General features: G+C 42.2%; 1 non-coding gene across 1 annotated transcript; it reads right to left on the bottom strand.

The window, feature by feature from the left end:
- Positions 1-554: 554 nt before the first annotated feature.
- LOC142441723 (U1 spliceosomal RNA) lies at positions 555-717 on the bottom strand. The gene has a single exon (XR_012783074.1). It is a non-coding gene; the product is annotated as a U1 spliceosomal RNA (small nuclear RNA).
- Positions 718-13,252: the final 12,535 nt, after the last annotated feature.

The following is a 13,252-nucleotide window of genomic DNA, read 5'->3' as shown; positions in this document are numbered from 1 at the left end:
TGTCATCTGCATATCACAGGTTGTTAATAAGCCTTCCTCCCACTGTGATGTAGCGCTCTCTCTCACATAATTCAGCTCCTCTGACGATGTGCTCAGCATGTGGATTAAACGAGTGTGATGAGAGGACGCAACCTTGCGGCACACCTTTCCTGATTTTAAAGCATGTAGTATTCTCCTGTTCTGTTCGCCTGACTGCACTGGTTGGGGAGACAGGGAAAGCCACACAGGGAAAAGAACCAGAGCCTGGCTACTTGCCACCTATTAGGGACATAGTACATGCCAACATAACTCTGCTGCCAGAAACATGCCAAGAGCCATCTAAATCAACTTTCTAATCCATATCCTTTCCTTTCTACTACTTCCTCTTCACACAAAAGCCAGAGAGAGCCTCCTAAAATGTATGTTGGGTAATTTGCATCCCCTCTAGTGTAACAGATTAACTGTAAGAATGGCATGCCCATGTCCTCTAACTCAATGGGTGGAAAATAAATAACATTAATAGCCAAGGATGATTCTCTTCTTCATCTTCTTCTTGTTCGTTTTATATTTTTTCACAGGGGAGAGCACGAATACAGTCCCCCCACTACTACAAATTATGCAGTCGAGTTTCCCACATTTGGGGAACCCGCAGGGGTCAGCGCATCAGAGTGCAATGGATGAGCCTCACCCTGGGAAAACCACCTTCCTGATCCTGGTGTCTCCCCTGCCAGGTAATATCTAGGATGATTCTTCTGAGGCAAAAGTCAAACATACCTCTTCTCCCCAAACTTTTTTCTTTACCAATTCTAACGTAAACTGCCCATAGCACTCTCTACTGCTCTGCTGGTTTGGATTATTCACACACAACTCGGGAACGCAACGAACAGACTACAATTCAGGAACAGAAGCATCTCAGAAGAATTTTTTGTTCAAGACGGCGTTTTCTCACTTGTGCCCACAGTCATGCTTCTCTTGCTCATGGCTCCACGGCCAAGCAGGTCCAGACAAGTGTTGGAAGGTTCTTTAATTCTATCGATAAGTACTGAGATACCCAACTCCATCAATGAGGTAAGAAGTCACAGGAGTTACAACAATAGGGATGGCACAATACTGGGCAGCATTTTGTTCTGTTTGTATGTTGCTGCCGCCCCTGCTGCTGCTGTGGGTAGGTGCCGTCCCACCAGTTCCAACTCACAGGGACACTGTGTACCACAAACAAAGCACCGCCTGGGCCTGCATCCACCTCATAATTGTTATGCTTGAGCCCCATAATTACAATGCATTGATTCGCTGCGGTCTTCCTTATTTGGTGTCCTGCTTACACACACACACACACACACACACACACACACACACAGTGATTGGACATATCTCCTGGGTCGCTTCTTTGGGCTTCCTTGTTGAAAATGAGCAGAACCTCCTCTGATACAGTGTCAGAAGATGAACCCTGCGGGATGGGAAGCACTGAAAATACGACCGGGGAAGGGCCGGCTCCTCAAAGAAGAGTCACTCATCGCGAACCTTTATGGTAATTTCAGTGCTGTAAATCCTTGCGGGAGCAGACAGCTTCCACTTTCCCTGGAGTGTCTGGTGGATTGGACCCTCCTAACCTTTAGTCCTCTGCTTACTTCCCTGACAGCACCACCAGGGCTCCCTGTCCGCGGTTCCAGCCATATTTAAAAACCTGCAAATGCATTTAAGGTAAGGATTGCTTTTCTTTTAGTGATTTCCTGTTTTACCTGATTTTTAAACATTATAACCCATCCAGGCAGGGCCCTTGGACACGGAATAAAGGACTGCTCCTGTCCTCTAGGAAAGCGTGTTCTCCGTGCCGCCGGGGCTTTGTGCTCTTGGCTCCACACTTGAAAGAATATCCTCAAATCTTCCACCTGAGTGATGCTTGCTCTTCCAGGTTTATGAAATAATTTCAGATCTTCTCTAAGTTTGAGTCCACTACCATGCGAGGCAGTGTTTCCTTGCCGTTGTTCTTACTACCATTTACTCAATAATCTTTGATATCTTCCCTGCTGTTCCTGTTAGAAGGAACTCTGGTGGGGTCGTGGTTGTCTGTTGGCCTGTGATCTACAAGATCCATAGTTCACGAGCCACTCCTTGGGGGAAAGACAGGGCTTTCTGCTTCCATAAATAGTTGCAGTCTCAGAAACTCACAGGGGCAGGTCTACTCGGTCCTGTAGGGTCGCTCTGAGTTGGGTATCAACTGGATGGCAGTAAGTTTGGCTTGTAGTTTATTCCTGTTAGACTAAGATGTCCTATCAAAATAAGGTCCATATAGCCCTAGAACTTTACCCTAACGGCTTAATATTTAGTTGTCACTGTTGTTGTTAGGTGTTGTCCAGTCAGTTCCAAGAAGCGAGGTACAAGAGCAGAAGACTAGCCAGTTTGGTGCCATCCTCACAATGGCTGCTTTGTTTGGGCCCGTTGCTGCAGCCCCTGTGTCAATGCACTTGGTGAAGGGTTTCCTCCCTTTCTCTGGCCCTCTCTTTTACCTACAATGATATCTTTCTCCTCCTAAAATGCCAAAAGTGCATCAAGACGACCTCACTATCCCCGCTTCTAAGGGGCATTCTCACTGTACTTCTTCCAAGATGTTTTCCAGGCAATCCATGCTACAGTCAATATTCTTTGCCAATATCATAATTCAAAGAAATACATTTTCCCCTGGTCTTTCTTCTTCATTGTCTAGTCATGTCATTGGACAAACTATGGCTTAAATCAGGGACACCTTAGCCCTCGATTTGACATCTTTTCTCTTTGACACTTTAAAGCAGTCATTTGCAACAGGTTTTCCCAAGGTAATGCATTGTTTAATTTCTTGGCAGATCGTTTCATAGGTGTTGATTGTGGATCCAAGTAAAATAAAATCCTTTACCACTTGCATCTTTTCTCTGCTTACTTATTGGTCCAGTCCTGAGGTATATGCTAAGGTTTAATCCATACAAACAGTCTGGAATATTCATCTCGACGTGCTGCAAGTCCTTTAGACTTTCAGCGAGCAGGGCTGTGTCAATTGCATGTCAGATGGATTTAATGAGACTTCCTACTAACCGGATGCATTCTTCTTCATAGAGCCCAATTTTTCAGATTATTTGCTAAGTGTACAGGTTGCATAAGCATGGCGAAAGGATCTAACCCAGTCACACGACTTTCCTGGTTTGAGATCCAATAGCCTCCTCTTGGTTCGAATGGCAGTCTTTTGGTCTGTTACAGCTTCTATATTGTTTCTGAATTTCTGTTCTTTGCAATGATATTCAGAGTTTGTTACAATTCACAGCCTTTTAAATAAAATACAGGTAAACGTTTTTCTGACAATCTCTGCTTCCAGGCAAGATCTATCCAGTATCAGAAATTATATCACTTGATCCACCTCCAGTTCTGAATAAGCTTAAGTTTCTGGTAATTCTCTGTCAATGTAGTACTGCCACTCAAATGTTGTAATTTGAATTATGCTTAATTTGATAGGCCTCCTTGTCATTTTTCAATTTTTTTAGAGAACTGGATAAAATTAAAAATGAAAAGAACATGAACGAAACAAAATAGATGGTTTATTGTGACCAAATTCTAAATCAACATGAATTCAATACCTGTATTTCTTTCTAAAAAATTTTTAATATCAACTGTCACATTTATACTTTTGCGATAAACAAGTAATACACTTATAATGTAAATAATTTTTCCAGTAATATAGAATGTGTAAAAGGTAAAATAAAAACATTGGAATCTCCTACCTGCTGAAAACAGCCATTAATATTTATTCATATATAATATTTTGCATGAATTTTGAGTGTACTTAATTTTTCCTATACTAATTCTTTTTAACTTTTTAAATAATTTTATTGGGGGCTCATATAGCTCTCATCACAATCCATACATTCATCCATTGTGTCCAGCACATTTGTACATATGTTGCCATCATCATTTTCAAAACATTTTCTTTCTATTTGAGCCCTTGATATCAGCTCCTCATTTTTTCCCTCCCTCCTCTTCCCTCCCTCACGAACCCTTGATAATTTATAAATTGTTATTATTTTTTCCATGTCTTACACTGACTGATGACTCCCTTCACCCACTTTTCTGTTGTCCATCCCCCAGGGAGGGAGTTATATGTAGATCATTGTGATCGGTTCCTCCTTTCTCCCCCCCACCTTCTCCTTACACTTCTGGTATTGCTACTATCATTATTGGTCCTGAGGTGTTTATCTGCCCTGGATTCCCTGTGTTTCCAGTCCTTATCTGTACCCTTGTACATGCTCTGGTCCAGCTGGATCTGTAAGGTAGAATTGGGATCATGCTGGGGGTGGGTGGGAGGGAGAAGATTAAAGATTTAGAGGAAAGTTGTATGTTTCATTGGTGCTATACTGCATCCCTTCCTTGTGACCTTCTGAGAGGAGATAAAATTGTCTACAGACGGGCTTTGCGTCTCTACTCTGCACTCTCCCTCATTCACAATGATATGAATTTTTGTTCTGGGTCTTTAATGACTGATACTTAATCCCATTGACACCTCATGATCACACAGGTTACTGTGCTTCTTCTATGTGGACTATGTTCTTTCTCAGCTAAATGACTTTAAGACTCCAGATTCTATATCTTTTGATAGCTGGGCACCATCAGTTTCTTCACCACATTTGCTATGCACCCATTTTGTCTTCAGTGATCATCTTGGGAAGGTGAGCATCACGGAATGCCAGGTTATTAGAACAAAGTGTTCTTGCATTGAGGGAGTATTTGAGTAGAGGCCCAAAATCCATTTGTACCTTGATACTTAACATATAAATATATGTACATAAATCTATTTGTCATTATATAAAAATATATTTACATATTTACTTGCCTTTATTTAGACCTCTATAAATACCCTTTGCCTCCTAGTTCTTTCCTCTATTTCCTTTCACTTTCTTCTTGCTTCACTATCATGTTCAGCCTTCAAACAGGTGTCCCCTGTTATTTATTCTCATTGTTATTTGTCTACTTGGAATTTCACCTTTGAAAAAGAATATGATGAATTCATATCAGTCATAAACTCCTGGTAATATTTCAGGAGATTACTCTCCCCCGATGCAATTAGAAATAAGTAAACACTTGTTATGTGTATACAATGATATCCTATTGTAAGCACGTTGCTTTTAGACATGACCTATAGTGTATTTTTCTTTTGTATACATATACACTTACTATTTAAATATAATGGTCCCTTTTTGTATTTCCTTTGAAAGATCTGATCAGTGTTTAATTAAATTGAATTCCATTGATTTATTGCAGTGAATGGAACTGAGTTGAATTAAAGAGTGCCAAATGAGAATCATTGAGCAGTTGTTAAAACATCTACTCCTGTGGTAATATGATGCCTTCAGTCTCATGGTCTTAAAATTAAATTAAAAACTTGGAATATTTTAAGGTAAACAAAGCTCTCCCCACCCCCTTCCCCAAAGCTCTTAAAGTTCATGTGGGGGAAAAAGTTCTTGTGAACAATGGACTGTTCCATATAATGTTCAAAAACAAATGAAGTCACTGCTATTCTCTGAACTTGAAAGGATACTAGAATGGTAATTTTTTAAAAATCATTTTATTACGGGCTCATACGACTCTTATCACAATCCATACATACATCAATTGTGTAAAGCACATCTGTACATTCATTGCCCTCATCATTCTCAAAACATTTGCTCTCCACTTAAGTCCTTGGTATCAGCTCCTCATTTTTCCCCTCCCTCCCCTTTTCCCCCTCCCTCACGAACCCTTGATAATTTAGAAATTATTATTTTGTCCTATCTTAAACTGTCCCATGTCTCCCCTCAGCCACTCTTCTGTTGTCCGTCCCCCAGGGAGGAGGTTATATATGGATCCCTATTATCGGTTACCCCTTTCCACCCTACCCTCCCTCTACCCACTCTCACCACTGGTCCTGAAGGGATGGTATGTCCTGGATTTTCTGTGTTTCCAGTTCCTATCTGTACCAATGTACATCCTCTGGTCTAGCCAGATTTGTAAGGTAGAATTGGGATCATGATAGTTGGGGGGGGGGGGGAAGAAAGCATTTAGGAACTAGAGGAAAGTTGTAGGTTTCATCACTGCTACACTGCATCCTGACTGACTCCTCTCCCTGGGACCCTTCGGTAAGACGATGTGCAGTTGCCAACAGATGGACTTTGGGTCCCCATTCCACACTCCAACCTCACTCACAATGATATGATTTTTTTGTTCTTTGATGCTTCTTACTTGATACCTTTAACACTATGTGATCACACAGGCTGGTGTGCTTCTTCCATGTGGGCTTTGTTGCTTCTGAGCTAGATGGCCGCTTGTTTACCTTCAAGCCTTTAAGACCCAGATGCTATATCCTTTCATAGCTGGGCACCATCAGCTTTCTTCACCACATTTGCTTATGCACCCGCTTTGTCTTCAGTGATTGTGTTGGGAAGGTGAGCATCGTGGAATGCCAGTTTAATAGAACAAAGTATTCTTGCATGGAGGAAATGCTTGAGTGGAGGCCCAGAATGGTAAATTTTTATTATCAGTTTCTTGGTAGGTATATATATTAACTTTATTCTCAGAATTACAATTCCCCCACACATTTTTATTTCTATCCCTTCTAGAAAGAGCCCTATAGTTAATAAATATGTTAAATTTGGAATTACTTTTGGGAAATTTTGGAAAATCTGGAATAAAATAATCTAATTGTTATTTCTCCAGAAGTCTCATTGATGGGTCACTAAAGGTCACTGGACACAGATACCTTGGGATTCTAACTCTGCGTGTGTGCCAAGAACATGCCATCACTTCTTCTGAAACAAGGGGTCTTCTATGCCTCATAATTGCACACGTTGGGCTGCTAACCTCAAGGTCCGCAGTTCGAAAACACTAGCTGCTACGATGGAGAAAGATGAAGCTTTCTACTCCTGTACAGAGTTACAATCTCAGAACGCCCCAGGGGCAAGTCTACTCAGCCCTATAGCATCATCATGAATCAGAATAGACTAGATGACAATGAGTGAATGTGGTATTCTTTATGCAACTGGAAGGATTTAGAAGATATTTTTCACAATCTTTCAGTGGAATGGCATTTTTCATTTCTTCTCCAGATAGAAACTAGAGCTTTTTAACATATGTCATGGTCAAGCTACTAGCATGTGTGTTACAAAGGGTTCTACACTTGAAGAGCACTCCGGTAGTCTTTTGAAATAAACAACTATCCAATATGGCAATGGGGTAAGTACCCAATCTGAAAAGCAATTCCACTAAATGAAATAGAGCCTGGAAGCAAAAATGATAAATTAGGGGCCTTTTATCTACAGAATCAAGACAAACAAAAGCACTGGAGAAAACATAACCCACTATGGCTGGTAACAGGCCACCATCTGGCTCCCATAAATCCCTTGGAAGCAGGGAAAGCATTTCAGGTGCTAAATGGAACAAGGGTTACAGCCCATATGTTAAAATCAATCGATTTACAAACAGCCACACCCTCAGTTATATTTATTTGCAAATGGAAGCTAATTGTTTCCAATAATCACTCTCTCCTTTATTTAGTAACAGACTCCTGATTTTGAATGCAACTGGAAACTCCATGCTTACAACCTGTCATGCTACAAAGTTCTGAGAAATGATGTGTAAAACAATGTGTTGTTTTTTATTTACGGTATTTCCTCAGCCTTCAGTGCAGAAGCTGAAAACACAAGCCCTCCTGGGGCAGGTACACAGAGAACTTGAAGGATCCAGGCCAGTCTTGAGGATTCATTTTACTTAAAAGTAAAATTATTAAGTAAATTCTGACAAGGCAACCCAAGAGAGAAGAATGATCTTGTTGGATTTCCAAGGCTGTGACCTTAGCAGATGCAGATTGTCAGTCATTATCTCTGTCAGATTGGCCCATGGGTTCAACAAGTGGGCTCAAACTGCCAACTTCTCAGTTCACAGTGGATAATTTAGCTATTGTGCCACCAAGTCACTCAAAGCCACCAGTCAATTTCAACTCTTGGTGACCCTATGGAACATCATAGAAATGGCTTTATTTTCTCTCCCAAAACTGTAAATCTTGTTTTGTTTAAATTGTTTTATTAGGGGCTCATACAACTCCTGTCACAATCCATACATACATCAATTGTGTAAAGTACATTTATACATTCATTGCCCCCATCATTCTCAAAACATTTGCTCTCCCCTTAAGACCCTGGCATCATGTCCTTATTTTTTTCCCTCCCTCCCCACTTCCTCATGAACCCTTGATTATTTATAAATTATTATTTTGTCATACCTTTCCCTGTCTGATGTCTCCCTTCACCCACTTTTCTGTTGTCCGTCCCACAAGGAGGAGGTCACATGAAGATCCTTGTAATCGGTTCCCCCTTTCCATTCCATCCTCCCTGTACGCTCCCAGTATCGCCACTCACACCACTGGTCCTGAAGGGATCATCCTCCCTGGATTCCCTGTGTTTCCAGTTCCTATCTGTACCAGTGAATATTATCTGGTCTAGCCAGACTTGCAAGGGAGCATTCGGATCATGATAGGGGGAGGCGGGGAGAAGCATTTAGGAACTAGAGGAAAGTTGTATTTTTCATCATTGCTACATTGCACCCTGACTGACTCATCTCCTCCCCTAGGCCTCTCTTCCAGAGGGTCTCCAGTGGCCTACAAATGGGCTTTGGATCTCCACTCTGCACTCCCCGCCCCCATTCACTATGGTAAAATTTTTTGTTCTGATGATGCCTTATACCTGATCCCTTTGACACCTCATGATCACACAGGCTGGTGTGCTTCTTCCATGTGGGTTTTGTTGCTTCTGAGCTAGATGGCCGCTTGTTTATCTTTAAGCTTTTAAGACCCCAGATGCTATTATCTTTTGATAGCTGGGCACCATCAGCTTTCTTCACCACATTTGCTTATTCACCCACTTTGTCTTCAGCGGTTGTGTTGGAAAGGTGAGCATCATAGAACTCCAATTTAATAGATGAAAGTATCCTTGAATTGAGGGAGTACTTTAGTGGAGGCTCAATGTCCTTCTGCTACCTTTATACTAAACTTATAAATATATGCACATAGATCTATTTACCTATTCTCATACATAAATATATTTGCATACATATGCATACATGTCTTTATCTAGACCTCTATAAGTGCCCTTTGCCTCCCAGCTCTTTCCTCTATTTCCTTTGACCGTCCTCCTGTCCCACTATCATGCTGAGTCCCCACCAGGGTTTCAGCAATTCCTCTTTGTTACATTACATTTGATCATGCCCTACCAGGCCTCCCACACACTCCTCACCGCCAATTTGGATCACTAGTTGTTCCCTTGTCCCTGGATTTGTTAACACCACTTCCTTTCCCCCCCTCTCCCCCTCCCACGTCCCCCCAGACTGGCGGTCCTGTTGTTATCTCCTCCAGATTGTTCATCCAGCCTATCTTATTTAGACAGACCTGCGGAGATAATAACATGCACAAAAACAAGACAGAGCAAACCCAAGAAACAATATACAACAAAACAACACCAAACCAATGACAACAAAATAAGAAATGCTTGTAGTTAATTCAAGGATCATTTGTTGGCCTTTAAGAGTGTTTTCCAGTCCAGTCTGTTGGGGTACCACGCCCTGGCCCCAAAGTCCACCTTCAGCATTCCCTGGGGACCTGCGGTTCCATTCCCTTCCTGTTCTGTTGCACTCCCTTCGTGTTTTGCCTCGGTGTGGTGGGATCAGATCGGGCACAATTCCCACACCGTGTCTCTGGTGCTTTCCCCTGCAGGGCCATGGGTCAGTGAGGGGAGTCATGTCTCATAGTGGGGCTGGCCATGTGGTCCTCTCTGTGGACTGGCTGCTCTAATTGAGGTCATCGTCCTCTAGGCCTGGTGGGCCAGGATGTGCTCCACTCTCTCCAACTTCCCCTTCATCTGCTCCTGTGTGCTCTGATCAGATATGTCCCTCTCCCGGAGCTGCAGATTCAATGCCGTCTTTTGCAATAAATTCTTCTGGGGGGAGGGGCAGATGTCCACTTAGTATTTGGGCTTGGGGCCAGCCTCCCAGACCTCTCCACGGGTTCCCTACTCCACGCCGGCATCTTTATAGAAACAGACAGCCTGGTATTTTCTCCCTGGGGCTTGAACTTCTGACCTTGCGATTAGTAGCCCCAAACATTTCTATTAAGTCAATATAATTTAAGAACCCATGGTTATTTGCCATTGTAGACTAGAAAGACATTCATCTTTACGTAACACTGGCACTGAAGAGGAATCGGCCAAGGTTGTGAAGGCTGCACCATGAATAAGGAAGACACAGAAGAAGGGTGCCTCCCAGTTAGGGTTTTGACATAGAAAACTGGAAGTATCAGGGACTTCCAGAAGAACTAGGTATACCCAGAATACTCCTTAGACGCTATGATCAGGAGAGACCAGTCCCTGGAAAAGACAGCATGCTTGGAAAAGTGGAGGTTTCACGAAAAAGACGATGGTCAATGAGATGAATTGATGCGTAGCTTCAACAATAAGTTCAAACAACAGTTGTGGGGATGGCACCAGATTGGCCTGAGTGAGGCTCATTCTGTAGTGCATGGGCTCACTATTAGTTTGAGCCCAAGCCATAACTCAACCGCAACAACAACAGCAAATGGAAATGAGGTCAACTAAATGCCCTCATCAGGGAAATTGCCAGGCTATGGCAGCGGGACAGGGGGTGCTTGCCCTTTCCCTGACTCATCACTGGACTGGACTGGAACAGGCTCACTAACTTTCACAATTTGAGGATTCAGGCTGAGAGTATCAATTGGTTTTGACTGGTCCTCAGTGGAGAGAGACATGCAGCAGTGTTTCTCAGCCTTTCACTCTCTGAAACTTAGGATAAACATACAAAGCTCCAAGTGCTTGCCCTTCAAATAATGACACATCCCGGGAGGACCGGTTACCTCCCCAAAGGCCTACTGAGAATAGGTAATCCAAAGCTCACATCAGCTGCTGAAGGTACTTCATAATGGGTTTTATTCTTTGTGTATAAAGCAGCGCTCAAGTTTTTCATTCTGCTTCAAGAAACAGAACAGATGATATTCACAAAGTGAAACACCCATGGGCATGCCCGGAGAGAGGAGAAATTCCCAGCTTGCTCGCTGTAGCACCGTCATTTTTAGCCTGCTCAAGAATGCACATAGGAGTCGGAGTGTGAATAGCATTATTACAGGTCATGAAATGATGTGAAGTTTGACTTTGCTCTCACATATCAAAAAATTAAATCATATCAAATCTCCTTCAATAGCCAGCCTTACTTAACAATTATTTGTAACAGCCCTCAGGAACACAGGCCCACCTGCTCTGTCATATCCTTGAGAAAGCCACTCACTCATAAAATTCTACCCTTCTGCAATAAGCTGAAGACTCTCGTCTCCTCAGTGATGCAGGCCTGCGAGAGGTTTCCAATATAGAAAACCAATCACCAAACCAAGTAGCCAAGAAAACATTGCCACACAGATGTGCTCTGAATAAAACTCTCTTTAATGATAATAATGAGAATGCTGATCAGGCTCAATTATTTCAAGCTTCATAATTTGTGTATTAACTAAATATATCCATAATTAAGCAAGTTAGCCTAGGGAAATACCCTTCATTAAAGACTCTCGTATTTTGTTTCTGAATTTTCTACCACACAATATTCCTGCATAGGAAATGAGCGTGTCTGCTTGTAACAGAAAGCTAGAAATTGGAAGCTTAAACAATATGAGGTTTTATTATTACAATGTGAATGTGACCAAAGATCTGAAGATAGGCAACCCACAGCTAATACCGTGGCTCCAGAGAGCTGTTAGGGACCCAGCTTCTTTCCTTCCTTCTAGTCAGCACATCCTAGGTTGAGGGACTCAAGATGGATTTTAACTTCCTGTTTCCATTTCAAGAAAGGAAACGGGGAAGGCAGAGAGCAGTTGTAGCTGCCCACTGAGTCAGCTTCCTTTTCAGAGAAATCGCTTTGAAGATCAACCCAGCACTTGTGTATCAGTGACGCACGCTGTCATGTTGACACCACTGGCTACAAGGTCCGGAATGGAAAGATCAAGAGAAATTGAGTTTGGGGTTTTATTGCTGTTGGTGGGGTAAATCTTGTGCCTCCCCTCCCCTCTCCTCCAAATACGTCAGAGTTCTGTTCAGGAAGACGATAGTTGTTATTGTGAAGCATTATCAAATGAGTTCTGACTTATGGGAATGCTATCAGGACTTAATGAAGATCACAGATTGCAGCCTTCAGTGTGGGTTACAACTCAAATGTAAAGAAAACCACAATCCTCACAACTGGACCATGGAGAAAAGATGGAAGCTGTCAAGGATTTTGCTTTGTATGGATCCACAATCGATGCTCAGGAAACAGCGTCGAGAGATGAAAAGATGTGTTATATTAGGTAAATCTGCTGCACAAGGCCTCTTCAGGGTATTGATAAGCAAGGTTGTTAGTTTGAGGACTAGGTTCACCTGACCCAAGCCATGGTATTTTCCATTGCCTCATATGCATGTGAGAGTTGAACATTGAACAAAGAAGATTAAAGAAAAAAAGAGGCATTTGAATTGTGGTATTGAAGAAGAATGCTGAAAGTACAATGGACAGCATAAAAGACACACAAACCTGTCTTGGAAGAAGGAGAGCCAGAGTGCTCCTTAGAAGATGGCAAGACAATCTTACGTACTTTGGACATGTTGCAGGAGAGACCAGTCCCTGGAAAGGGACACCATGCTTGGTAAAGTAGAGGGGCAGCAAAAAAGAGGAAGGCCTTTGGCAAGATGGATTGACCCAGGGGCTGAAATAATGGGATCAAACTTAAGGACAATTGGTGAGGATGACGCAGGACCAGGTAGTATTTCATTCTGTTGTTCATAGAGTCTATGGATCATAACCCAATCCATGGTACCTAACAACAACATCTAGCACAGAGTTAAATGCTACCTGAACCTTTGCTATCCTCACCAACATTGCTATATTTCAGCCCCTTGTTCCAGCACTGTGTCAATTCATCTAATTGAGGGTCAACCTTTTTTCCTTCTTCCTTTTCTGGATGTCTTTCTCCAAGGCAATGCTGAACATATTTGCTCAAAATACATAATACATAAATGCACAAGCACATTCATCTCTAGGAAAAATATCCCAGTGCCTCATAATCATGACATGCTCAAAACAGATAAGACAAAGTCTTGCCATTCTTATTTCTAAGGAGCATACTTGCTATCTTTATTTCAAGGCAAATTTTCTAGTTGTTCAGATAATGCATGATATATTGAATATTCTTCACCAACAC

The sequence above is a fragment of the Tenrec ecaudatus genome, chromosome 2 (genome assembly GCF_050624435.1).
Source record: "Tenrec ecaudatus isolate mTenEca1 chromosome 2, mTenEca1.hap1, whole genome shotgun sequence".
NCBI lineage: Eukaryota > Metazoa > Chordata > Mammalia > Afrosoricida > Tenrecidae > Tenrec > Tenrec ecaudatus.
The sequence above is the reverse complement of the archived record's forward strand: the minus strand, read 5'-3'. Positions and strand labels throughout refer to the sequence as shown.